Here is a 26966-nt window from a genome sequence, read left to right as displayed (position 1 = left end):
TGGACCCAGCTGCTCTCCTGGCTGCCTGCATGGTGTGCTTTGGCTGTGTGCATGCACAGGGTATTTATCGGCCACATCAGCCCAAAAAAGCCCGCTGCCAATACAGCCAGATTTCCTTATATCAGTGCTGATCCGATGTGGGACTGATGTATTGGTTTACCTCTATAAAACAGTATTTTTTTTTTCTCATTCGTTCTGCATATCTCTTACGACCGTTTTAAGTAACCCTAGGGATACATGTACCTCTGGTTGACAACCATTTCTTTAGTATTTAGGTCTCTGCAGAGAATCAGTATTAATATGTGTTGTAGGTAATGTGGAGGGAGGGTATTGTTCTGGGAAGCTCAGTCCTAGCTCAGTACATGTTGGTGTTCTCTAATTTGCTTAAAATCTTTGCTGCAATGCTGAACTGACCAAGTTTCCGAATACTGGAATTAGCCATTGAAATCTAAATATTAATGGTTTAGTCAAGGTTTCAATCATTTAAAACAATGAAATAAATGACTCAGTGTAATGCTGACACTAATTTGTTTTGGAAAGAGGGAAAGTCTTTCTGTGGGTGGCCTACAGATGAAATAATTTGCTGGCACAATGTGAAAGAAATGAGTTAGTCTGAAGGGAAAAATAACGTGAACAAATTGTAGCCAAATTCTCAATATACCAGCTAGAGAGAGCTCCACTGTTTTGGTGAATTGTAGTACTGTCTCCATTATTTTGTTCTTAGAGGACTACAGAATTGCAGGTGTTGCTTACATAATGTTTCATTCATTTCTGATCCTAAGGGGACATAAAACCAAATATTTATTAAATTATTCACTGTACAAAGAAAGATAATTTTTGACCATGAGTACAAAATATTTTTCCCGTAGTAGGCCTCTCCATTGAAAAAGATCAGTATTTCAAAGCAGTAATTTATTTGTAATAGTTTAACAAATGCAGGCAAAGTTGAAAAAATAGTTAACACTTTTTAAAAACTTTTAATTAGAGCATTATCCTCAACTTTTTGGTTGATTTTGGTCAATTGAGTTATTTGTGAAGCAATAACATGTATACTTACTACATTTATACATATGCAAGATGATTTTGTTTGATGTTTTAAAGCTGATTTCAAAGTCAAAACAAGACTGATGGTAGTCCAAAATAGAATGGCTGTGAACTTCACTTCATCAGCCTCCTAGATACAAGAACTCATGTACTCAGTATAGACATTGGATTTATGACACACTATAACCAGCCTGACATCTGACTCCCCATGTACCTTTTACCTGCTACATTCCCCCTCCTGCCTCTCCCCCCCCCCCCCACCTGTCCCTCACCCTCTGACACCTCAATTTACTTTTTCACTGATTGGCTTTCTTGCCTGAATTGCATGCCAGCCGCTGGCTTCTTTACTATTCCTTCCATCCAGGAAGAGCACATGTGCCAACTGCAGATACTTCCTCAGCCTGACGAAGGGTTTTAAGCCCGAAAGCTTACTAAGCTTTTAGGCTATGCATTTAGGCCCCTGGTGTCTAGGGATGACATCCATTCCACAGCTCCATATCTTCCCTATACTGTGGCCCATGCCTCACAGCTGGCATCCCAGACAGCTAAGCTCAACTGGAGCCTCACAAATCCACTGCAACTGGCAAGCCTCAGGCCTCTCAGAGATCTTACAAGTCTGGGCTTTCCCTAGCCAGGACTGTGCGTGTGTGTGGTGGCTGGAGGTTATAAGGTGCCTCCTACCCGCCTTTCACAGGGAGGTTTGTGGTCCTGGCATTTCTTGGTGACTGCCGCACCACCGGCAGTCCCACCAGGCCTCCCGACCCTTGCAGGGTGCAGTTTTAGGTCATACCTGGGACCTCCTTCTTCCCTGTAGCCCAAGGCCATACCTCCAAGTTTGTCCTGGTACGGGAGCTCAGCAGGGAGATGTTCTTCCCCTGCTGGCTGCTGATACAGTGAGTGCCGCCTCCAGCTCTGAGAGCCAGGGCATTAAATGGTTTTTTAAAAAAAAATTAAAAATGGAAATAGGTGCAGATGGAGTGAGGAGGGTGGCACTCACTCTGTCTGCATGTGGAGCTTGGGGAACCCCAGCAGTGGGAGGTTCACCTTCAAGAACACTAGCTGCTCCACCAAACCAGGATTCAGAGAGGTGCAGTGGGGTGTCAGGGTTTTGCTGGCGCACACGCTTCCCTTTATCCTTAGTTTGCATGTGACCGCCAGCTAGTGGACTGTACTGGACCACAACAGATCCAGTCGTTTCCTGATGACCTCCTTCAGCCGCTTCACCAGTGCCTGTACCTCTGGTGACAGTGGCTTGCCCCAGCTGGGAACATTGATTCCCTGGAACTTCTCCATTTGGTTCTGAAGCTCCTTCACTATGAGTATCACCTGGCTAAGGGCATTGGCAGTGCTGAGGTTCTTTGTGACCTCAAGCAATGGCTTGAGGACCACCAAGATCTGGGAGATGGTATCCCACTCAGCTTTGTTAAGGGGGCCACTGATCCCAATCTTCCCAAGCAAGGCCATCTCATGGATGACCTTCTGTTGCTCCACCAGCCTTTCAAGCATCAGGTATTGGAGTTCCACTGAGTCTCCACATCCTGCATCATTTTGTGCTATGGGATGCTCAGCTCTGCCTTTTTGTCCTGCAGTATCTTGTCCCCCTTGATGCTCCAGTGGAAGTAGCCTGCTACCTTCCTGCACTTTTAAATGAACTGGCTGGTTGTGATGGCGCCATCACTGGGAGCCCTGTCCCCCCCCAAGGTGCCCCTGACTAAGATGGAACTTGTGTGCCACACAGCAGATGCCAACAAAGTTGGCATCATGGACCACTTTGACCATATTGGCCCCATTGTCGGTGACCATTATCAGTGAGCTCACCCTGCCCAATGAGCCACCCCTGCACCATGCAGTTCATGGCCACCATGATCTGCCTTGCCGTGTGGGACTCATCCATCACTTCCGCTTGAAGGAGAGCCCACCAGCGGCCTGACTGATCGCACCAGTGCCTAGTGAGGGAGAGGTAGGCATAATCCCCACCCCAGCTGCTCCAGATGTCCAAGTGAAGTGTAAGGCCACCTGCAGACCTGCCTTGTGCAGCTCCTCTCTCAAGTACTCCCTGCATGCCTCATACTGGGAGGCCACCACCGTCCTGCTGAAGGTGGTGTGTGCGGGCACTTGGTAGGATAGGGCCATGAGCGTCATCAGCTGCCTGAATCCTGGCCACTCAACTAAGGAGAGAGGCTGGCAATCCAGAGCAAGCATCTCCCCAAAGCTCTGGGTGACCTTGCTTGCCTTGGGAATGCGCCCCACCCTTTCCCTCCACCTTTCCCCCACTGGTCCAGGGTGACCTGCCTCTGCTTTTTGGGTATGGGGGCTTTGGATTGAGAATGGGACTTTCCTTTAGGCAGGCTCCCATTGGTGCCAGGCTGAGGAGGAGTAAGGGCAAGGGGGTGGTGCCTGCAGAGATGCATCAGCATCCCTATGGTGCTTAAGTGTTTCTCGTCTTTGCCTCAGCTGGTCTTGCATTAGCAGTGCAGGCAGATGGCAGATGATCCCAAGTATGCTACCTCAAAATGATCCCACGCTACACTACCCCCTCGCTTCTGGGGTGTGGATCCTGCTTTATCCCCCTCCTCAGCAGGCCGAGGCACAACAATAGGAGGACCTGACTCAGCGGAGCCACTTGCCTTCACAACCTCAACCTCCTACAAGGTGCTTTCTGGAGAGGGAGACCTGGCTCTAGGGGAACTTAGAGGAGTGTGGAGCAGAAACTCAGATTCTCCCTCCTTTCCCAGAACTCCTCTGGCTATAGCACTGAGCTCTCCTGGTTCCAGATCCAGCTCCTCCTCTGGCACTGGAAGGCTCAGGCTGGGAACTGAAATTGGGGCAGAGGAGACTGTCAGGCTGGTGCTTGTCATGCTGGTGGTGCTGGGGTTATTAGTATTGCTGCTGTTAGTGGAGGTGGGGCAGGTGCAGACACTGCTTCCACCTCCTTGCTGCCACTAGCAGCAGAAGTCTCATGGCTGCTAGGGAAGAGGGTGCGTCTTAAGTTTTTTGGGGGCAGAACTTGCAGCTCTCCTCCTGCCCCCTCTAGGTGCTTTTGCTCCCCTGCCAGAAGACCTGGCACCTGCCTTTCCAGCATGCTTCCAGCACTCTTGATCCAAACACCCATCTGTACAGACTTCAGCTGTCTTGACTTTGGCCTACTGTTTGCTTCAGCTGTGGACTCCTAAGCCTAGGTCCACTGCTCTGGCATGGCTTCTCAGTCCCAACCTCTTCTTGGTTGTGCGTGTCTCTTTCTGTCTCAGGGTACAGGCTCTGGCCCTCCTGGCTCTAGCTTGCCCCATCTCTCGCGCTCACACTCTCCCACACCCCTTTGCAGGTGAAAGTTGGATGGCTCTAACAAGCAAAGCACTGAGCTAGAACAATCTTGATGATCTTGAGTAGGTCATTCAGTTTGGGCTATATGGTGCTGATTTAGGTTGTACTTTACTTTTATGGTACAGTTATATCACATAGAAATTGAACGTGCATATGTAAAATTAACTATATCTGTATCTTTTGTTAGGAAACACGTCTGCTTAAATTCTATACTATTACCTTAAGGTTAAGAGATGGTATCAATCTATAAAGTATATAACTTTTATGAGAGACATTTTACAACTGTTACATACACTTAATTCCATTGATAGCAGATATAAATATAGAAGGTAGGGTTTGTTAGATTTATTCCTATTATTGTGGAATTTGTCTGTAGAGGGCAAACATAAAAAAAAAACTGCACTTGTAACCTCTTCACACCAGTATGCTTCCTGTTACAGCATTATCTTTCCATAACTTGGAAAACCTTTATCTTAACAAACTGTGTGTTGATTCATTTTGAAAGCAGGCTCTTGCGATGGATGCATGCTGTAGAACCTCATTGCAAGGGATCCTGTTGCTGTGCAGTTCGGAGTACTTTAATAGTTATTTCTTGTTATCAGACACATTAAATCTTGCTTTAAATTATATTTATATACTGTACCATATTAATTACAGGCCCTTACAATAGTTGCCTGAAGGTAGATACAGTTTTCACTTTACATAAACACTACAGCTTCTGGTTCTGTTTTTCTAGATATTTTGGTCAGCCTGTGATTGGTTTCACTTAAGATGCCTTGGTGTCAGTTTTTCTGTAAGGGGCAACACAAACCTAAATATTACGCTTGTCTTAATTAAAACAGTGTTAAAATTTAACAATTAAGTTTGCTATAACTGGCATAGATGAGAGGGAAAATATTTTGCCTCTTTGGTTTTTACTTTGAAAATGAGAGATGCACTGTATACAAAGCACATCCTTTTAAAGTTAATTAAACCCTTCTTTATGCGTGTATATAACTTGATGCACATGAATACCAAATATGAAATAAAGTTTGTTGCTTGCATGTATAATTGTATGCAGTGACCTTGTTGTTCTCCATTTCATATGACCCTGTCATACAGTAACAGGGATGAGGGAAAATTTAAAAGAGAAGAAGACTATAAAATTGAGGGAGAGGGGAGCCTAAAGTCAAAATGGTAAAGCCAGTTGCTATTACACATGCATGATAACAGTGATGCTCACTGTTGTGTAAGGACCTTGGGAAGTGGAGTAAGTTGATAAGCATAAACTATAAAAGTCTACCCGTTTTGACTTCAAAAGGGGTTTTGATTCTAGTGAGGAGATATCTATAGTATGGGGTATCACATATTTCTCTTCTGCCATAGTAGTCAAGCAAATTAAAACACATATTTGTATGGATTTGCGGTTTTTCCCTTCCTGTTAGAATAGATCTGTTTCTGCAAGTAGGCAAGTCTTTAAAATAAAAGCTCAAATTTAACCAAGCAGAAATCGTGAATCGCTTCATAAATGCCACCCCTTAACAATAAACAAAACAACTATCTTGTTCAACAACCATCTCTAGTGATTGTAACAACTTCTTCAATTCAACTGAAAAAATCCATTAAGAATAAAAGGAAAACCAGAACCATAGGCACTGGCTTGTATTTGTTGGGGGCAGGGGAAGGGCTAGGATGATGTGCATGTGGAAAGCTTTATGTGTTTCAGGTGACAGCCCTCTTCCTGAGGTGGGCCAGAGTCCTTGGGGCCCCATGTACTTGGTACCTCTGACCAGAACTGTCTTTTTAATGTGGGAAAATTTCAGTTTATTAGGTGGAAAGTTAAAAATGAAACAGGTGAGTAAATTTTCAACTGTTGTTGTCAACTCCCGGGATACCTCTTCTCTAATGACTTATTCTCCCTGCTGTTGGAGAAGCCTTCTGTGCTCAGGGTTGTCCCTGGGGGACAAATGAGGGTGACCACCCTGGGTTTCGTGCTTTGGGGGGCCCGTAGAGCCAGGCAGAGCAGCTGCAGCTCCTCCTGCATGGTCCGCCTAGTGCTGGTTACTCGGCACTGCCGCCACTGGCTTTGCATCCGGCTGTTTGCCACGTTTGCTTCTTCACGTCCAGGCCCCGCACAAGCTGATTTGCCCCAGGCCCTGCACCCTATTTGGATTATCTCTGTGCTTCAGATCACTTTCCCACCTTTACAGTCCCCATAGCTGCACAAGACAGTTCTGGTTTTTACAAATACTTTGATTCATTTCTCTCTAGTTCCGTCTCTGACAGTCTTATGGAGTTGCATGACGTTAAATTCTTTCCTTGTGCTCTTTTCAATATATTTGTGTTTGCGCTGTCCTTTTGATTTTACTTTTTTCTAATTATCACTCTTAGGTTGTAGTTTTTTAATATATAGCTTTTGACACCTTATTAATGAGTCTTATTTATCCAAAACAGTGCGAATGAAGATATGTTTGTAGCTTCATTTCATCTTTAGTTAAGTATCAAAGACAAAACTATTCCTTTGGGCCAGAACAGTATTCTCTGGTCAACTTCCTTGCCCCCTCATTTTCTCCCCTCTTCCCTTCCATTTTTCTTTTTCTTTTTCCTTTTTTATCAAATCAAACATCTTAATTTTGCCTTTGTTGTCAGTCTATCACCACATTGACAGCATTACTATTTCTTCACTTAATCTTAGCAGAAATGCCTCTATATGCTTTCCCCCCCTTCTCTTGCCTTGTTTACTGCAAGTCATTCCAATATCATACCCCCAAATCCGAATCCAGACTTGAGATTCCATATTCACTTCACAAGTTTCATGTTTTAAAAGCTTCAGCCTACCTTACGGACTGCTTCATGTTTTCTATCTGCTTATCTAGTACTGTACCACTTCTTCTGTTTTTGCTGTTGAAATATGAGATGCCTTTGCAGATCTTTTACTTTGGAATAGCTTTCTTTTACTCTGTTATCATCATATTTCCTTTTTAAAACTTGCATATACATCTTTCACTCCATTTTTAATCTTTATGATTTTGGACTGAATATATTATATACTGGCAGAAGTGTTTTCATAAGGTATCTGTCCACTTAGCTGTGATAACTTGTTTAGCTAAGGATGATGTTCAGACTTTTATGGTTCACTGTAGATGCACATCCATATTATACAATGACTAAAACAATTCTCCAGTAAGTTCATAAACTAAAGGCAAAGTCTGGTGTAATATAACCTGCTAGAAATAGAAAAGAACAAAATAGGGGATGACAGTGCTAAGGGAATGCTAATGCTTTTTAGAATGTTTTGTGAAGGATTTTTGGTTTGCTTTTGGCTTTTAGTGTGTTTAACCTTCTGAAAAGAGGAAGGCTTAAGCAAAACTTAAAAGATGCTTTCAGATAAAACCTGACATGAAAAAGAGTATGGGAGTGAGAAAAGGACAATGGGATCAATCAAGAGAAGTACCTGACGAGTGGAAAGCATGATACAACATATAAGTAGGTAAAAGTTTGCACAAACCCCAGACAGTTAGGACCAGAAATTTGAACGTGGTGCAGAACACAAATGGAAGTCAGCCATGCAAGGACTTTGAGCCTAGGATTTTGTATAGACTAAAAACAGGAAGGCTGAAGCGATAGATTTGCTATAGCTGAAGTGGAGCAAATTACTGTGCAATGTTTTTCTTGACACTCCTATTTGGATAAGAGACAAACTAAGAGATCATGTAATATGGCTTAGTTTAAGATTTTAAGAGTTACCATTGCTGCAGCAGCAGTATAATAAATTGGCCATGTTTCACGTATTCAATTAGTACTCTAGTGTTTTTCCTAACATAAAATCACATCCAGTGTTAAAGTGAAGGTGGGTATACATTTACCAGTAATAATGAATTCAAGGCAGCTAATGAATCTGGGTGTGTTCCCCACCCCATTTAACACTTTGTGGCTTTACGAGTTGTAAGAAGTTATTGTAACAACTTTTTCTTGTATATTCTTTATAGATAGAATTTTCTGGGTGGCTCAAATTGTTTCAGCTAATTTCTTCAGCTGTCTGTCAATTAAATTATTATATTTCACAAAAAATTGATCCATCTGTATTTGTAATTCACTTTTTAAAAACATGATTATATGGTTTAAGCAGGAGTCTGACAATTGGGAGATGCTTATTCAGTTCAGAGTTTTGTCATTTTCCACTTCACGCAAAAATTCAAAAAATAAGTTATGGTGGCTCTTTACCGTTCTCCCTTCCCTCCCTCCACCCTCCCAAATCTACAAAATAGGCTTAATATTTAATTTAGTAGTCACCGTTAAAGATCAATACTTACGAAGAGGTGCACTAGTTTCCTAAATGCAACAAGTACTTGCATTCAGAATTATCTAAGTTTTCATTGCGAGTGTTGGGAAATGTAAGTGCTTGTTTTTAGGATTATGGTAATGTATAATTCAACTGCCCTAATATACTAGGTTGAAAGGCATACTTGTCTGATAATTTTAAATGTAAAAATGGATTGTTCTGTTCTTTTTATAGAATTGCCAGTGATCTTTTATTTATAGTAAAAGCTGTTATTTGGCACTTTACCATCCGGAATGCTCTTTTAATTGGTATCTGTCATCTTATGTACCACCTGCCGATCGATACGGCAAAACTGAAACCGGAAGTCCCACCATGGCACCTGGTTTCACCACCGCAAGCTGAGTCCCACTTCTTCCTCGCGGACCACGGCCGGGGGCAAAGCAGCCTGCACAGGGCCCCCCTCCGTGTCCTCCAACGCACTGACTAAAAGCCCTGGCACACTGGACGTGGCGGCAGGGGTGGCAGCCCAAATAGGCAAAAACGCCTCCAACCTGCCGGGCTAGGGATAAGTATAACTCTCAGACAACCAGCATATTTGATTAACCGGCACTCCCCATTCCCCATTGATGCCAATTAACAGAGCTTTTGCTGTAGTTACATTTTGTTTCTTTCCTTTTTTTTAATTACTTAAAACTAGCATGTATTTATTTTGGAACAGTTCCTTGTTTGATCAGTTTTCTGAATGCGGGTGTCCTTATACTGGGGACTACTGTCAACTACTACCTCAGAGTCGCTACAAGGAACCATGGTTTTTGTATAATTTAACTTTACAGTGGGATTACTGTAACAGTAAAGTATCTTTGTAAATTCTCTGGTAGAATTTAGGCTTGTGCTTGTCTAATATTAAAAAATACTACAATTTTACACAGTGGGATCTTCAGACTAGAGACTGTCTATGTCAAACTGTCTGTTTGACATAGTGGGATTCTACTCCCAGTTGGTGCCTGTAGATGTTATTACATTACAAATAAATTAAGGCTTGCTTTTCCCCTAAATTCAGTACAAGTTTGCTTTTCCCCTAAATTCAGTACTTGTATTTTTTTTTTTAGATCTGTATTAGTTGGCAGAAATTGGATAGTGATAGGAAGTGTAAAGTGGAAAAATTAGACAAAATAAGTTTTACCCTATTAAAATTATGTAGCATAACGCTTTGGCAATAAAGTCAAACTGAGCCGTTATTTACTTAGGCCTTCATGCTTACTTATTTATATTCTAAAAGGCCAAGGATTTGAGGATTCAGTGCGGGGTGAACTCCATCCACTTTTGCCAGCACTGTAGAGGGATCATTTTACATCTTGCTCTCCTCTCCTCATCTCTTCTCCTCTTCTCCTACTCATCCTAGCACGGTGTAGACTTTAGCAGTCTAGGTAGTTAACAGATCTACAGATCATATTGCTGCTACTACCCGCTGCTTGTTGCTCTGTTTTTTATCCTCTCTTCTACTGTAACAGGGACGCCTAGTAGAACATTTAGTTTAAAGAGATTCATTCTGAGCTGCCTGCATTTAAAGTCTCTTTAGACATTCATGGAGTCGGGTGCTTTCATTTTCTTTTTCCTGTCTTCTCTTAATCTTCGCTTGATGGAGTTCCATTTTAATTGTATTTAGAAAGTGGGACAGGTTAAAAGGAAGGAAGGATAGACTAGCTCCAAGCTCAAGTTCATAACATCACAGGAAGGTAGGGCTGGAAATAAGGTCATCTAGTCTAACCCCCTTCTCAAGGCAGGGTCATTCCTGACTAAACCATCCCAGCCAAGTGTCTGTCTAACCTGCTGTTTAAAACTTCCAAGGATGGAGATTCCACAACTTCTCTAGGTAGCTTGGTCTGATGTCTGACCACTCTCATAGTTAGAAGGTTTCTCCTAATCTCCAACCTAAATTTCCCCTGCTGCATTTCCTGGTCTTGTCCCCTACAGCCACACAGAAAAGCCCATCTCCATTCTCTATATAATCACCCTTTGGGTATTTTGAAGACAGTTATCAAATTCCCTCTCAGTCTTCTATTCTCCAGGCTAATGTTTTCATTTTAAAAATATATATTTGGTCAGAAATATTTCAGGAAGAGGAGCTTTCATATCTGTTACATGCAGCTAGCTTGAGGGAAGAGATGATCTGCATGGACTATGAAAGAAACTTGCACATGAGTGAATTATCCAGAACAGCTTGTCCTCCTGTTACTGTGATAGATATAACATCAAATATGTCTTGTATAGGAGTTTAAACACAAGTTAAATGTTACAGCCACACTTCACTTTTTTTCTTTTTTTTTAAATAGAGGTTTGGCATCTTAGTTCATCGGACTGGAAGGAACCTTAAAGTTTTCCAATGACTCCAGTCCTACTTTGCGATGTGGGGTGATATAACTATAGAAAATCTTTGGTCAGTGTATATTACATACAGCTATGTTTTGGCCTGCAAAAATTATTCCTGTGGCATGATATTTACTACCATGTGTGGTCCCATAAGCTTCTCTGACTTCAGCGAACCAAATGTGGTAGGAAAACTGCAAAGCATAGTTTTTGAAGTGTCTGTAGGCCCTGTAATGCATAAATCAAGTTTTGGCTTGATTTAAATGAAAACCAAATCCATTGTTTCAACTACTTAGTTTGTTTAATTGTATTGTTCTTCATTATAGTTAAACTATTGATTCAATAACAACATAACCCATTTACAAAAAAGAGATTTTCATTAGTTTAACGATAACCCATTTTTCAACTGCATCAAGATTGGTCAGCTGAAAAAAAAAAAAAGCCTCTTTAAAGATGGTGTTCTTACTGTGCTCAAAACTAGTTCTCAGACTCTTGTACCCCTCTTGTCATTACATAGGTAGATTATCATCCTACCGTTTCAGTTGTGTTACGAATGTATGTAGGTACCTTTAGCTCTCTGCCATGTAGCAGCTAGAAACAGGAGAGGTACAAGCATGTAATGACCACCATATAGACTGTAGTTCAAGAAAGTTTTGTAAGAGGACTCTGTAGGCACAAAAACCACAGACTTCGGCCAAGTTTAATTCTTTAAATGTATCAGTGAAATAAATGACAGAAGTTAAATCTTCCAAATGTTAGATGGACTGTCAAAATTTGGAAAGAGACTGCACTTTAATTAGTTCCTAGAGACTTTAATTGCAGCATTAGTGCATCTTTTCTGTATTAATTTTCCATGTGTTTCTTCAATGAGTTGATTACAATCTGTTCCTCTTAAATCTGAATGACTAATACAGAAGGCATTTTGAACACTATGTTGTTATTTATAGACACTTTTGTGTCTTAACTTTACAGAAAGAAAACTGAATGACTTTGTCAGGTTCTACCTTAAAATATTGTATTTTCTCACGTATGACATCCTCCTGAATAAGACGAACGCTTTTTTTTGAAAGGCAGAATGAAGAAGAAGAGAAAAAAAAAAAAAGGATCTTTCCTTGAAAACACTGGTGAGGAGCAGCAAGTAACTTGAGTAGCAGCTTCTGCAGCAGGAACCTTTGCTAGAGGAAAGAGGAAGTGTCCACAACCCTGAGCTTGGGAGCCCCTAGGCGGGTCTGCAGTGTTTCTTCTGCTTTCTTCCATCAGAAGCAAAAATCATTATCATATTTCCTCATGTGTATGCACACCCCAATTTCCAACAGCAAAATTTTGGGGGAAAGGTGTCTGTAGTGTATATAGGAAAATACAATATGTTATACTGACACCAGCTGAGAAATAATGTTGCCGCTTAGTAAATGGCAGAAGCAGTCATAGAGGATGACGCACACAAAAATGGGATTACCTTTATAGAAGATACGGGAAAGCAGTAAGCAGTAATACTCTGGAAAGGCTCTCCTTGCCTTTGTCTTAAGGGAACAACATGTACTAAGTTCCAAATTCTTCTTGAGGTTAGATGTCGTGAATGGAAAAATACAATAGTGTTCTAAATAAACAATCTAACATAAGCCCTGATCCTGCCATTGATTATTGTTCATGGCCAGAGCTTTGAAAAAATGCAGCTGTATACGAACATCTGTAGGACCGATGTCTAGAAAAATAAGAGATCTGATGTAGAGCCTTTTGAAAATGTTTGTCAGAGTAGGTCCCAGTAAATGTGTCAGCAATACAAATGAAAAATCCCTTTCTTCTGTTGAGCACATCTTGGTTGAATTAGGATTAATTTGCTGTATTGCAATGGCTCTTTTACAAACATTCAACTTTAGAAAGGAGGTTTTTTAAGGATAAAAATCAAACTAGGTTCGAAATATTTTTGTAGCATGTGTTAGATTGCCTGCCTACTGGCTGTCTTTAACTGCATTTACCATAAAGTGAAAGGTGTGTCAGTCTTTGTAACACCTTTTGGGAAAACATTCATAGAAATAAATACTTTAAGATTCTTCTTTTTGTATGCTTGAAATTGTTGACTTTTTTCCCCTTTAGGTCTTGATACAAAAAAATAATGATGTTTTTATTGTACGGGGCTTTTCTTTAAAATCACCACAAGTACGCATAATAAATTGTACAAAAATCACTTGCATAAAAGTATTGCATATATTTACTCCGTGGCTCAAATTGAGACTGTATTGACTATAAAATTTAATGGGTGCCACTAGAAATCCATGTGGTAAAAGGAGTTGTTATTTCTTGGCCATGCTCAGCATAAGCTTTGACAAAGATATTAAATTGCATGCATTTCTTTTGACTCCACAACAAGTTACTCTAACTTTGTAAGACATATAAGATGTATTTTTGAAACATGTCAGAGAAATGCAAATATTTGAGTTTAATCTCTAGTACAAAGGTGTATCACTTCTTTCAACATGTACAAGTTTTCCTAATTGTATATTGGGAGCTATGTGGCTTTTACCTTTAGAACTTGCCCTGCTATGGCCAAAGCAAAGTCTCTTTTGCTCTTGCACTTACAGGGGCTACTGTTCTTCTCTGGTTCATTTTGTTCACACTTTGTATTCTCCAAAAAGATCGCCAATAGGTACAAGTATCATAACATATGTAGCTACCATCATGTTTTGACATTAGTCTAAATGACTGTTTCTAGATGTAGAATACATAATCATAATTGCTCTAGTCTCTCATACAGTGATTTTTACCATAATTTTTTATTTTATTTTACCATTTTTATTTATTTTACCATTGGCCCTCTTCCTTTTGGACATTAGGATGGCTGGATGGAATCTTGCAGGGCCAAAGTCCTTTCTGGAAACCCATTTAATGCTAGTTCTGTTCTTTGTGCTCAGTGATCTAACTTCCTTCATTCCTTCTACAAATATCCACTGTTACATTTGAATATTTTGCAGTTTTTTATCAGGGTCATGCTGGAAAAATCTAGAGCACACATCTTTGGGGACTGGATACCCAATTGCCAACAATGCATTATTTGTTTTGGGAGATGAAAGGCAGCAGGGAAGTATTTTGTAGCTCTCTGTGTTGTGTGGGATCCCCAAATAATGAGTGGGGTTCAGGAAGGGTTACTTATCATAGTCTCTGTTCTCTTTGTGATAGGGTTAATTGTTGTGGCCTGAAATTGGGGGATCTCATAGATGGCAGAGCATTTCACTGAGTGTGCACACATGCACTAACTTCCTGACAGTTAAGTCGACTTAACATCTTTAAGTCAACTTAATTGACAGAGTGTATACACATATGTGAAGCAGAATTGATTTAAATTTGGTGCAAGATGATACATCTCCAAGGTGTATTAAGTCAAAATACAGAATAGACAGAACTACTCAAAAGTGGATACATAACTGATTGGATCACCATACTCAATGAGTAGTCATCAATGGCTCACTGCTTAGTTGGAAGGAGGTATCAAGAGGGATTCAAGGAACTGTATGTGTCTATGAGTCAACATAGGCTTACCTTAAGGCGACTTAGTTAAAACAACTTAGTTAAGTTGTCTTATTTTAAATCACCTTTAGACTTGTGTATGCACCTTCAGAGACTGTATTAGTGATGCTTGGTTAAGGTACTTGTGAAGTATCTTTTGTGGGGAGGAAAAGAAGCATATATTGCATCTCTATCATAACCTCTGTGGAAGGTGTAGGTGTAGGCTGCTAGTGTTTATAGGATTATAGGAAAGTAGGCCTGGAAGGGACCTTATGAGGTCATCTGGTCCAGCCCCCTGTATTTCCTTAGCTTGATAACGAGAGTGTGTTGAGAGATCATGTTAAAAGTCTAGCTCAAGCCAAGGTATATATTGCACGCACTGCTTTCTCCTGTCCATAGAACCTGGCACCTTTATAGAACAGAGGTGGGCAAAATACAGCCCATGGGCCAGATCTGACCTGCCAAATGATTCTATCCAGTCCGCAGTGGGTCCCTTCGCCCCCTGGACTACAGCTCCAGGTGTGGGGGATAGGACAGCCCAAGCCATGGTGCAGGCGGCTGATCCTGCTGCCCCTCGGTGTGGAGGTGCTGCCTGGCATGGAGCACAGCCCACCGTATCCCTGCATGTGGCTCTTAGGGATACTGGGATCTGTAGTTCTTGGGGCCATGTGGCGGGGCGAGCGCAGTGCACAGCTGTACTTGGCTTCCTGCTCACTCTCGTCTTCACACTTAAGTGTTGCTGATGGACTCAGTCCCATTGCCCAGGCACCCTGGCCCATTTGCCTGCACTTACTACTGGGGGCACTGGACAGAGCAGGCAGTCAGATGGGGTCTCCATGAAGACCAGCCATTGCCTGTGGAACTGGCACCTGTCACAGGAGTGTGCAAGGAGAGGATTGCAGCTCTGCCCTGGCCCCAGGCCCTGCCTGCCCCTGGTCCCGGACACCACTCCTTGCTCACCTGTGGCCCCATCTCATCTGCCCAGCCAAGTGCACCCTGCCCACAGGGGTCCTGTGCTGATCCCCATGGAGACCCTGCCTCTGTCCGGCACTCCTGGCAGTGGGTGTGTAGTGGCTGGGGCTGGATATGACCAGTGGCATCCCCTTGGCACCCTCCTACCCAGCAACCACACTGGGTGGTGTAAACAGCTATGATGAGGGGCTGAAGCGGGATTAGCACCCCGCCCCCCAGCTCTCCACAGCTAACCAAAACTCCTTAAGTGGCCCTCCAACCCTAATGATTGCCTACCTGTTATAAAATGAAATCAGGTTGGTTAAGGTTGAGTTGCTCTTGATGAATCCATGCTGGCCACCGTATTTTCCTCCAGGTACTTCACAGTGGGTTTTTTGAGGAATAAGGAAAGTCCATGCAATGTTCTTCCATACAATTGTTTTTTCACACAATATTCCATCCAAAGGAGTGTGTAGGAGGGGGCAGAGATGGCCACCAGTGAATGTCTGTTCATATGGCTTCCAGAAAGGTTTTTCTACCAAGAAAACAAACCTGAGAGAATACTTCTAGATCACTTGAACGTGTATGCACAGACAGATTTGGGAAAAACTTGTCTTCGATAAATTTTAAAACGTATACCGTATTTATTGAAGAAGACTCTGGAGTATTGTAGTTTAAAATGCACACCACTTTGCAAACAAACAACCTGTTGGTTGGTTCTTAACAAATACTAAACAACAATACTAAAAGCTAGACTTCGTTTCATCTAACTTCTTGCCCAAATTTATTTGTCTACTTGGACAAGCTGCTCAATCATTGCCTCCGTTTTCCAGTCTGTAAAATGGGCTTAATAATTCCATCCTCCAGGAGTACTTGAGTACCCCAAGTTTTTTCTTCTGTGAAAAAGCAATGGCTAATTAGGTATTGGTCTAGAATCTGCTGTCTGATTGGAATAGTTTTCTTTAAAGAAAGTTAGAAACAGGTATGAGGAGACAGTAAAAATGCATATTCTAACATAATTGCTTAATCTCTCTCTTTGTGTGTGACAAGTGAGCTATTATTCTTGGACTGCTGTAAGTACCTCGAGCTGAGAGATACTTGCTATAATGATTTGCTCAAGTGGAAAAAATCAGTCATAATTATTAAACATGAGCTGTTCTACAACTTTATGCATTTTTATCAGGTAACAGTTTGGTTCTTGTAATTAGGACAAGAAGAAACCACCCTGAATTTGACAAGTAAAGTTTCTCTGTGGGTGTTGCTCCCTCTGTATAAGCTTGAAGTCTAAAGGCAGATTTGTTTTTTTGTTTTGTTTTGTTTCATTTTAATGGTAGATAAAGAAGTCAGCAGAGAACAGTTTAACATTTTTATATTTTAGACTGTCTGTCCATTTTCACATATATAAAGCTCCTATACTACTACACTCTTATAACACACTTAAAGAAGCACTGATTTTTTTTCCCCTCACTTTTATATGCACATCCTAAAGGAAATATTTACTTTAAACCTGCAGCCGTGACTTCTAGACAAAAGAATAGAGGAATTTGTTGAAATGGTAAACTAAACAGTTAGCCAGTTACTTACTTACTTTCCTTTTCTGAATTCCTTATAGCAAATAACTTTAAGTGCCCAAACAGAATTGTTCCCTACTAAGCCCTACTACAATCAATATAATCAATCGGAGTGCATTTAGTTTGAGAGGGAGTACGGTGGTTAATCCTGTTCCAAGTTCTCACCCTGTTACATTCTTTCTTAAACATTCAATGGATGTCAAACTAGAGTTCAGAATTATATATTCTTAAAGTGTGCGTGTGATTTTTTTTTTTTTTGTGTGCGTGTTTGTGCATCTTCTCTTTTATGCTCCAAATTCAGATCATCACTGTTTATTTGGAGCAGTGGATATGCATTCGAGAAGCTGGTATTAATTGTCTTGTTCCAAGCTGTGGCAGTCAAGTGGTAGGTCGGGCTGTGGCCAGTAGCCCCGAAACGGCAGGCGGGTACTTTTGACCGATGGAGCAGAATTAGGCACGGAAGCGTATCGGTTAAACAAAGAGATTGCTTTACTTACACTGTCGATAAATACAGCGTAGGCAGAAAGTTAGCTTCAGTTACAACCGGACGAGAGTTCTTTAAACCGAGGTGAAATGTCCGTGACAATTCAACAAGCATGCAGAACACGGAGTACAACAGTTCAACGAGCATGCAGGATATGGGGTACATCGGGAAAGTCGATGACGGGAAGTTGTTGGTGGGTGATCAGTCCGCCATGTTCATTCCGAGATGGGCGCGGAGTTCTCCAACGTGGGCGGAAACTGCTCTAACTTTTATACGGCTAGCGAACCAATTGCTAGTCGCCACGTAGGAATAATTTAGAACCGACCAATAATGGTGTGCGTATTTACATAGGGATGGCGGGAGCTCTTCTACATCGGGGTTCTCCACCGTAGCGGAAATTTCACCGTGCCGAAAAGCTTCGTTGTGCTAGAAAATTCCGCTGTGCCGAGGCACTTAATTACTAAGTTCTGACACAAGCGACAAACACGAACTAGACAGGTAAGAGGGAAGGGAAACAGAAGTCTAGTGAATTACAAAATGCTTTGACTTTGATCTACTCAGTTTTATTTATGCTATTTAATAGATTGCTGCACTGCACATAAAAGATCATGAATAGGACAGCTACATGTACCTTGAGTTTCGGAAAATGGGGTAGTTTTAAAAATTTATTCCTACAAAAAAAATTTAGCCAAGCAGAAAAGCTAATCTAAAGAGGAAGAAAAAATACAATAAATGGCTGTCTATTATTAAAGATGAAGTATAAGGTGTGGGTTTTCTTTCTCTTGCTTTGTGTGTTAATTGATGAGGGTATTTATAGTTGTGCACATTAAGTACACGGATTTGGGAACATGAATAGTAATTTGGCATTACTTGAAACTTTAGACTTCTGTGATGAAAACAGATATAAGATACCTTTTCTAACCTTGTTTTTCTAACCTTGTTTTCAAAATACATGTTGGGACTGATTGGAAATCTGGCAATTGTGACTTTTAAGAAATGGTAAAAAAATGTTAAAGGAAATTTTCAACTCTGATGTGCTAAATAGGCATCTGGCCTATCATCACCCATTTAAAAGTAGCATAAACTAATACAGTCTGATCTTCTCACATGGCATCACTATGTGCATTTACTACAAAGTGTATTTAAAATTGATGGATGGAAAGAAAGGAACATATTCATATGAGGTGAAAAGTTCTGTTAGGCCATAAAAACCTAGGATTCTGTACTAGCCTAGGGATTGACATGACACCTCCTTGTTTGAGTGACAGAAAGGCTTTATTTACTACAAGTATTCAAAGTCAAGTCAAGTGAGCCCAAACCAAAGCGAAGTCCAGTAATTAGCTATAAAGTGGTGATTTTTCACCAACCAGGCAACAGGAGAGACTGTCTGTTTCTTACAGCTTCTCGAGATAGCTGGGGTACAGCAGCAGCTTTTGTCAGAGAGAACTTTCATTCCTGGAGCGTGCACTTAGCTGTTGTACTTCATTTTTATACCCTTAGTTCAGCATCTTCAAAGCATTCTTGTAGTTGTGTAAATCAAAAAGAAAGTCCCAAGCAGTATTTGACAGGAAAATCCTGTCAAAATCAAACAGCTCGTTATTGGTCATCAGAAAGTTGCAATTTAAATGAATTACCTTTCTTGATGACAAGAGGTTATCCATTTCTACTAAGTTTGAAACTTATCAAGAAACTGATTAACAACCAGAGAAAACACAAGTGTCCTTGGAAGAAATCACAAGAAAACAGCAAAAACAAAACTAAATCAGGGGGAGACACCTATCACATATGGAAAATGTCTCTTCCTGCACATAAATACAAGTTAATTGCAGAAGAAATATTTACTGTACTAATTAATCAAGGATAGACATTTCACATGATTAGGTACCAGACAACTAGAAGCCTGCTTAAAATCATCATGAATATAGTAAGATAAGCTGGAAGGGATACCTCATTATTTCTTCTTGGATGGCCTAGCCATGAACTCGCATCCTATTGCACTATGCAGTTAGCATCAGAATTTTCTATTTTAACTTTTGTGAGTAGGCCCCAGTTTAGCATGAGTTTCAGAGTTATCCATTCCCATATATCATTCTATCTTTCCTTCTATCAGAACACATGCACAAAAAAAGTTCTTCACAAGTTCTCTGCATTTTATGTTTAAAAATAATTGCTGTGACCTTTATGAGGCAGTTAAGTATATATTTTGTTAAACAATGTTTATCATCGTTGACAGTTCCTCAGAGTCAAGGATGATTGTCTTCAATGATTGCCTTATCTGTGGGTCCAAAGATGGTTGACAAGGCCAATCCAGGATCAATGGGTTCTGTTGCAACTCAGGCACATGTTTCTGGGCTGTGTGGGTGGTTCTGGGTTCTTGGTTTGGTCTGCGACACACTGATTCTGCTGCTCTTTCTTTTCCATCTTCTGTTGTCATCATGAGGTTACAAAGTACTGAAATCCTTGCAGTAGACTCTTCCTCCATTTTGGGTGGTTCTGTGTGATATTTTCCCATGGCTTGATGTTGATTTTGCATTTTTAAGTTGGCTTTGAGGACATCCTTGAGGCACTTTTGCCCTCCTCTTGAGCATACACCTTGACTGAGTTGGGAGAGTAAAACTTGGTTTGGAAGTCTGGAGTCGGACATCTGGATGATGTGGCCAGCCCAGTGAAGTTGATGTTGGATGATTATTGCTTCAGTGCTTGTATTGGTTGCTTGTGAGAGGATGCTAATGTTGGTGTGTCTGTCTTCTTGCTGGATTTGAAGGATCTTCTGCAGGCAGCATTGATATTTCTCCAGTGACTTGAGTGTTTCCTATACACTGTCCACATCTTGGCTCCGTACAGTAAGGTAGGGGACCACGACTGCTTGAGCTTTGTTTCAAATCTGATGTTGGAGCTTTGAACACCCATTTCCTCAGGCGCCTAAAGGCTGCACTTGCATATTTTAGGCAATGTTAGATTTCTTTGTCGATGTCAGCCTTCTGTGAGAGAGAGCTTTTGAGGTATGGGAAATACAGGTCAGTCGCATCTTACACAGAGGTTAGGTGCTAAAGTCAGTGCGTAAGGTGAAAATCGGTGACTATATGTGGGGTGGGAGGGGGGCGGGGCTTGAGTTTGCATGCGGTGCCGTGCTTGGAGCTGTGCGGGTGGCAGCAGCGGCGCAGCACAGGGTGGTGGTAGGGATGGCTGCGTGCCGCCCGGCCACCACCACGCTGCCGCTGCCACCCAGCGGCCAGCCACACAGCTTTGGGCACAGCTCCATGGTGACAGCGGGAGGTTTTGGAGGCAGTGGCCATCACCGCCATAATGGGCCTCCAGGTAAGCGACAGCGCCGCTTGAAAACTCAAGCCTCGCCCCCCGCTCCCACCCCGCGTATAGTTGAATTCATGTAAGTTAAATGCGTGTGTGATGCAACTGACCTATACTCGACGTTCTCTTGAGTCTTACCATGAATTTGAATTACCAGAGTTAGGGATTGCTCATTAAGAGCTTGTTGAGGGAGAACCTTAGTCTTCCAATTGTTAAATGGCAGTCTTGGTAAAGACTTCAAGAATTGCCTGAAGATCTGCTTCTGAGTGAGCATGTACTGTTCGTGTCATCTGAAAACATGCTTAAGAAGCTTTCTGTGCCAGCATCCAAACTGAGCTGGAGGCTGTGCTGGGCTCTTCCCGGAGGCTGCACTTGGGCTGGACAGGGTGGAGTGGGTGGCAGTGGCAGTGGGAGGGGGGGTGGAGTGGGTGGCAGTGGCAGTGAGAGGGGGGCTGGACGGGGTGGAGTGGGTGGCAGTGGCAGGGGCAGTGGGAGGGGGGCTAATGAGACAAAAAGACATACAAAAAACTAGAACTCTTGGTTCCAATATGATACCTTTTATTAGACCAACTGGAAAATGGCAAGAAAATTTTCCTTTTCTGCAAGCTTTTGGGATCAAAGTCCCTTCGTCAGGCTCTGGGAAAAGTGTAGATGGTACAAGATGGTAAAAAGTCCTCATAGGTAGGAAATAAACTTCATTTTTGAACAGAGGGAGCTGAAGATGGAAGTCTGTCCCCCTGGGTCTGTGAGAGTGTCTTTGTGAGCTGTGTTGAGTAGCTCTTTAATGTGTTGTTCAGGTAGAATTCCTTCCCTGGAGGTGTCAGATGGCAGGCAGGGAGGCAAAAAAAACTTCCTTGTCGTTCTGCAATGAAGTTTAAAATCCAAAATCGGCTAAAATTTGGCATCTTCCATGTTTCGGGGGCATACTTGGTAGCCATGTTGGTCTGAGACAAAAAGACATACAAAAAAACAAAGTAAAAAGACACTTGAAGGGGCTGGACATGTTCAAATAACTGGGACTGGAGGGACTCCACCCACGGGTAATGAAGGAATTAGCGAGTGTCATAGCTGAACCTCTGGCAAGGATATATGAGCACTCATGGTGCTCGGATCAGGTCCTGGATGATTGGAAGAGGGCCAGTGTCACCCCAGCCTTTAAGAAGGGGAGGAAGGAGGACCTAGGGAACTATAGACCAGTCAACCTTACCTCTATCCGTGGGAGAATCCTAGAAAAAATTATCAAGGAGCACATCTGTGGCAGCCCACTGACTAATGTAATGTGGAGGATAACCAACATGGGTTTATAGCGGACAGGTCCTGCCTGACTAACCTAGTTTCTTTTTACAACAAGGCCACCAAATGTTTAGATGCAGGAGTCAAGGTGGATGTTATCAATCTGGACTTCAAGAAGGCCTTTGACACGGTATCCCATACCATCCTTATAAATAAACTTAGGGGATTTGCCTTGGATGATTACACGGTACAGTAAGTAGCAAATTGGCTCAAGGGTTGCACTCAGAGGGTGGTAGCGGATGGGTTGGTGTCAGCCTGGCAAGATGTGGGCAGTGGAGTCTCTCAGGGCTCAGTTCTGGGACCAGTACTGTTCAACATCTTCATCAGTGATCTGGACGAGGGGGTGGGAAGCACCCTGTCCAAATTCACAGACAACACAAAATTATGGGATGCAGCTAACACCCTGAAGAGGAGGAACCAGATCTAGGCCGACCAAGACAGGCTGGGGAAGTGGGCAGAGAGCAACAGGATGCAATTCAATACGGACAAGTGCAAGGTGCTGCATTTAGGAAGGAAGAACTGCCATCATACCTATAGGCTGGGGGGCAACCTGCTTAGCACCACTGAGGCAGAAAGAGATCTTGGAGTCACTATTGACTCCAGGATGAATGAGTCGTCAATGTGATGAAGTAGTCGGCAGAGCCAGTCGCACCTTGTTGTGCATCTGTAGGTGCTTCACAAACAGGACCAGGGAGGTGATTTTCCCTCTCTATATGGCACTGGTCAGGCCGCAGCTGGAGTAATGTGTCCAGTTCTGGATGTCGCAGTTCAAGCAGGATGCGGACAAGCTGGAGAGGGTCCAAAGAAGAGCCACTCATCTGATTAGAGGCCTGCAGGGAAGGCCCTATGAGGAAAGGCTAAGGGACCTGAACCTCTTCAGCCTCTCCAAGAGAAGGTTGAGAGGAGACCTTGTGGCAGCATACAGATTCATAAGGGGAGAGCAACATGAAGTGGGCGATGATCTGTTTGCCAGGGCACCCCCTGGAACAACAAGGAACAATGGCCATAAGCTACTAGAGAGAAGGTTTAGCCTGGACATTAGAAAAAAGTTCTTCATGGTCAGGGTTGCCAGGATCTGGAATGGGCTTCCAAGGGAGGTGGTGCTCACCCCATCCTTGGGGGTCTTCAGGAGGAGACTGGGCAGCCACCTGGCTGGGTTCACATGACTCCAGGTTTGGTGACCCTTTTCTTGCCTGCCAGGGGCAGGGGGTTGGACTAGATGGCCCACTGAGGTCCCTTCTGGCCCTAGAATCTATGACTCTATGGAACAGGTAATTATTAATGGGTCCATGTCAGAATGGCAGGAGGTTTTGAGTGGAGTCCCACAAGGGATGTCCTGCGCTTGGTGCTGTTCACCATGTTTATTATCAGTTTGGATGCTGGCATAGAAAGCTTCTTAAGCATGTTTTCAGATGACACGAAACTGGGAAGGATTGTGAACACACTGGAGGATGAGAGCACAATTCAGAAGGATCTTGCCAGATTGGAAAGTTGGGTGAGAGCTAACAGAATGAAGTTCAATGAGGACAAATTCAAGGTGTGCTACACTTCAGAAGGAATAATTAAAAACACAAATATAAAATGAAGGACACCTAGCTGAATGGCAGCACTATGGGAGCCTTGGTAGATCACGGACTTGGTAGGAATCTTCAGTATGAAACAGCTGCACAAAAGACAAATACAGTTTTGGGATGCATCAACAGAAGCATTGGGTGCAAGACATGGGAGGTGATAGTGCCTCTACTTGGCATTGGCTAGGCCTCATCTAGAGTAGTGTGTGCCTTTATGGGCTCCACATTTTAAAGGTTGTGGAAAACACAGGATCCAGAGGTGGGTAACAAAGATGATAAAAGTCTTAGGCAAGTCATATGAGAAGTGGCCTGGGCATGTTCAGCTTGCAGAAAAGGTGCTTAAGAGGGGACATGATAGCAGTCTTCAAACACTTGAAGGGCTGCCAGAAAGAAGAAGGAAAAAGTACCTTTTTCTGTCTTGCTGCAGAGAGGAGGATGCGGATTTGAAGTTGCAGCACAGGAAATTTAGATTGGATATCTGGAAACACTTCAGGTGAGAATAGTGAGGCAGTAGAATAGACTGTCTAGCGAAGTTGTGGACTTGCCATCACTGGAGGTGTTCAAGAAGACGTTGAACAGCCACTGGTCAAAGATGATCAGGGTATAGCTATATCTGTCTTCTACTATGGGTATTTCCTGTGCTTCTGGGCTTTGCTGATTGTCCCCCCCCTTTCTGCTGCACCCCTGTCTTGTGGCGCAGAGGCCTGTGTATTGGCCTGGGAAGTTCAAGGCTCAGTGTGGGCCACCAGCCAGCCAGCACTGCCCTTTGGAGCTGCAAGATTCTTTTATAGATCAGATCCTCAAGGAATCTATTTCTAAGCACTTGGAGAAGAAGGTGATTAGGAACAGTCAGCATGGATTCCCTAACACTTCCTCCAGACCATGAGCACAGTGATGGGCACCAAAATGGCTCCACAGTTTGCCAAACTTTTTATGAGCCACTTGGAAGAAGAATTTCTCAAGGACTGCTTCATCAAACCCTTGCTATACTTAAGGTGTGCCAATGACATCTTCATCATTTGGACTGAAAACCTGCAATCTCTGATTGATTTCTATCAGAAATCCAACAATCATGACCCCTCCATCAGACTCTCTTGAATACTCCAGCACCAAGTGTGTGCAGACACTTCCTCAACCTGGCAAAGGGTATTTGTACCTGAAAGCTTGCAGAGAAGAATTTTTTCTAACTATTCGAGTTGGTCAAATAAAAGATAATGGATTTACCCAAAGAACGTTGTCTGCCTATGTCCTTAGACCAACACAGCTACAACCTATACCCCTCAGCAAGTTTGCAGATGACACTAAGCTGGCTGGAGTAGTAGATATGCTAGAAGTTAAGGCTAGGATTCAGAGTGACCTGGACAGATTGGAGGCTTGGGCCCAAAAGAAACCTCATGAGGTTCAACAAGGACAAGTGCAAAGTCCTGCACTTAGGACAGAACAATCCCATGTACCGCTACAGGCTGGGGACTGACTGGCTGGGCAGCAGCTCTGCAAAAAAGGACCTGGGGGTTACAATGGACAATAAGCTGAATCTGAGCCAACAATGTGTCCTTGTTGCAAAGGCGTCTAATGGCCTACTGGGCTGCATTGGTATCGAGTGTTGCCAGCAGGTCCAGGGAAGTGATTATTCTTCTCAATTCAGCATTGATTACGCCACATCTGGATACTGTGCTCAGTTTTGGGGCCCCCCACTACCGAAAGGATGTGGACAAATTGGAGAGAGGCCAGTGAAGGGCAACAAAAAAAGGGAGCTGGGGCACGTGACTTATGAAGAGAAGATGAGGGAACTGGGCTTATATATAGATTGGAAAAGAAGACTGAGAGGGGATTTAATATCAGCCTTCAACTATCTTCAATCTGAAGAGAGGTTCATAAGAGGATCAAGGTAGACTGTGGCGATAGATGAGAGAACAAGGAGCAACGGTCTCAAGTTGCAGCAAGGGAAGTTTATGTTAGATATTAGGAAGAACTTTCTCTTCCTAGGAGGGTAGTAAAACACTGGAACAGGTTACCCAGAGAGGTGGTGGAAGCTCCATCTTTGGAGGTTTTAAGACCCAGCTAGACAAAGCTTCGTCTGGGGTAATCTAGTTGGAGACAGTCCTGCTTTGAGCAGGGGGTTGGACTAGATGACCTCCAGAGGTCCCTTCCAACCCTAATGTTTTACGATTCTATGATATATCAGGGTGTTTTTGAATCCTGCCTCAGAGGCATTGAGCATTGGATACAGCCAAGGATGGGGACTTTTGACTGAGATTTCATAGATTTCAGAGACATTAGGGGCTGGAAGGGACCTCATAAAATCATCGGGTCCAGCCCCCCAGCCACAGGCGGGAAGTCAGCTGGGATCAAGTGATCCCAGCAAGAAATAAATCAAGCTGTTCTTAGGGATGTGCCAATACTCCTACTGGGAACAGAGCCAGAGGTTCCTGGCTAGAGGGTCTTGCCCCTTCACTCAGGGTTGGGTTGATCGCCATATTTGGGATCAGAAAATAATTTTACCCCATGGTCAGATTTGTTCTGACTTCAGGGTTTTTTTGCCTACCTTTATAGTGGGGGTGTGGCCCTCTTCCTTGTATGTCCTGAGCATATACTTTACAACATTTTATAGAAGCAGGACATTGGTTGCCATGGTTCCCCTGCTTTACTTGTGGCAGGTTAGGGTGTTAGGTCTGTGTTGTCACAGTTGATGGTAGTCTTATGTAGAGTTTAGATTATAGATGTACATGATGGTTTGGATAGGGATGATCCTGCCTTAGGCAGAGGGTTGGATTAGATCAATGGTTTTAAATCTTTTTTCCTTTTGTGGACCCCTAAAAATGTTTTAATGGAGTTGCCAGGACCCTTTGAATTGTAAGTGTTGGTGTTCACATACTTTTGATTGATCGTAGTTATCTTTTTGTGGACCCCTTAGATGTAGTCTGCAGACTCCCAGGGGTCTGCTGCACACAGGTTGAAAACCACTGGGCTAGATGACTTCTGGAGGTCCCTTCCAGCCCTATTTCTCTATGATTATATGTTAATTTTGACCTTTTTCACTCTTCCCCACCTCTCTGTTATGTTCTCTGAACAACAAGCTGCTGGAGATGGGGAGTGCTTGCATGTAATGAAATGCTGTAGTATTGTTGCTGAAAGAATTAAAAAAAATTCTTTGTGGGTTTCCCATGTCATGGATTACTGTGCCTCTCTTTCTGTTTCCTGATCTCGTTCTGCCTCAGCCACCTGCTGTAGCAGCCCTGCTGCTCCTATTATGCTCAAAACCGCGAACTTGTGCCTGTACCGTCACTTTGCCA

The 26966-nt window shown here is 42.8% G+C and overlaps 1 protein-coding gene across 6 annotated transcripts in view; it reads left to right on the top strand.

Annotated features, from left to right (window-relative positions):
- CDKL5 (cyclin dependent kinase like 5) overlaps positions 1-26966 on the top strand; it is a 231113-nt gene that overhangs the window by 6138 nt on the left and 198009 nt on the right. Inside the window, exon 1 of one of the 6 annotated variants that reach the window (XM_019494997.2) lies at positions 17863-17998. The exons of the other annotated variants lie outside the window; for them this stretch is intronic. The gene's annotated coding sequence lies outside the window, so the exon portion shown is untranslated. Of the gene's footprint in view, positions 1-17862; positions 17999-26966 lie in introns of those variants that run through there. 6 annotated transcript variants of the gene reach the window in all.

This window comes from Alligator mississippiensis, chromosome 1 (genome assembly GCF_030867095.1).
Source record: "Alligator mississippiensis isolate rAllMis1 chromosome 1, rAllMis1, whole genome shotgun sequence".
Classification (NCBI taxonomy): Eukaryota; Metazoa; Chordata; order Crocodylia; family Alligatoridae; genus Alligator; species Alligator mississippiensis.
Note: the sequence above shows the minus strand (reverse complement) of the source record. Positions and strands in the feature narration are given on the sequence as shown.